This window comes from Fukomys damarensis, unplaced genomic scaffold (assembly GCF_012274545.1).
Source record: "Fukomys damarensis isolate Sample0158 unplaced genomic scaffold, DMR_v1.0_HiC HiC_scaffold_2, whole genome shotgun sequence".
In the NCBI taxonomy this organism is placed as follows: Eukaryota; Metazoa; Chordata; class Mammalia; order Rodentia; family Bathyergidae; genus Fukomys; species Fukomys damarensis.
Genome location: NW_022900914.1, coordinates 19,337,039 through 19,338,684, shown reverse-complemented (window position 1 = coordinate 19,338,684; position 1,646 = coordinate 19,337,039).

Genomic DNA, 1,646 nt, shown 5'->3' with positions numbered 1-1,646 from the left:
GGCCGCGACGGGCGGGTCCTCGAGGCCTGGGAGGAGCCCGGGCCGGTCTCTGCCTCCGGGTCCGCCCTTCGCGGCCCAGAGTTGTTTCTTGGGTTCTCTGTTGACGAGTATTACGTAGAGCCTGCAGACGGCTGGAGAGCCGTCAGAGCGGGAATCCTCCGTGAGGACTTCAGGTTCTGCGGCTTAAATGCTGTTCGTTCCCTGACTAGTTTTACCTGTTGTGCTTTAAGTGATTCAGGATAGAGGAAGGACACCGGAAGCTGGTAGTAACAGTAGCTCGGAAAATACTACACTCTTGCAAGCCTCGTGAGTATCGGTTCCTAACTGCGGCGAAGTGAACAAGTTTGTAAAAGCCCTGGAGATGCCCGCGCTGGCCGAGCTGGTTCTTGAAAGCAGAGGAAAATGATGTAACAGAACCTATGTCTTGATAGAGTATACTTGACCGCGTGGAAGACGTTTTTGGAAAAGTACGACTTGGTAAACCAGATTGATCACATTATCCTCTCTGGAGTTCCTACTGTCGGAAGCCCACAGAGGAGTTTCTGCAATTGAAGGAGGGGATTAGGTTAGGGTAAATTGGGACCGTCATGAAGAAAAGCATCAGTCGTGTTAGACTGCCTGCGTTTTAGCTAATCTAAAACAGTCTCAGCGTATAATAATAACTGCTGGCGTTTATCAAGTATTTTACGTGTCAGGCACATGCTCGTAGGTCCTTACCCTCTATTCCTTGCTTAATTTTTACAGTGCTATGAACTGGGTATTCCCCGCTTAACTGATAAGGAAAATAAAGCACAGATGAGTCTAACGTTGTTTAAAGTTATGTGACCAGAAAGTGACAAAGGTGAGATTAAAATCCAACCTGTAAAATCAGATATGTGTATAAACATGTTCAACCCACACTATGTGACTAGTGAGTGACACACTGGTGTGTGTGTGTGTAAGTGTCAGAGTGCTTGGTACGAAAGTCGAAGGCTTGATCTGTTGGATTCTGAGTAATGACACCCTCTCGGCCCGGTACGAAAAAAAGATAGTGATGGAAGAAACTTAACAGCAAGAAAATTCCGTCAAGAATATGGAAAAACCTCTTGACAATGCAAGTAGTTAGTGCCAAGAGAATTTCCGTGTTCTGTTCCTGTGTGTTTTAGGGATAGATACACCTGGAAATGAGATCTGAACAAATAACTCCTCAAATTCCCTCCCAGCTGCTCCGACATAAAGTGAACTCTCAAAGTTAAGGTGCTGAGGTAATAATGATAGCAGGTAACATTCGCTAAGTTTTAAAATGTTTGACACTGTTGTCATGATTTAATCTTCAAAATCCTGCTAGAGGTAGGTCACTTTGGCCTCTGTTTTACAAAAATAAAGGGAGAAAACTGGTACCAAGTGGTGGGATGAGGATGGGGATTTGAATCTTTCCTTAGCTCTGAAGGCCACGTGTGTTACTACTAAGCTAAGATACGGTTGTCCCCTGCTGTCTGAGTGGGAATTGATTCCAGGACCCTCCTCAGGTACCCAAATCCATAAAAGTGCCCTTTATAAAGTAGTGTAATATTTCCATACAGCCTACATGTATCTTCCCAAATACATTAAATCATCTCTAGGTTACTCATAGTATCTAATGCAATTTAACTGTTATGTAAATAGTT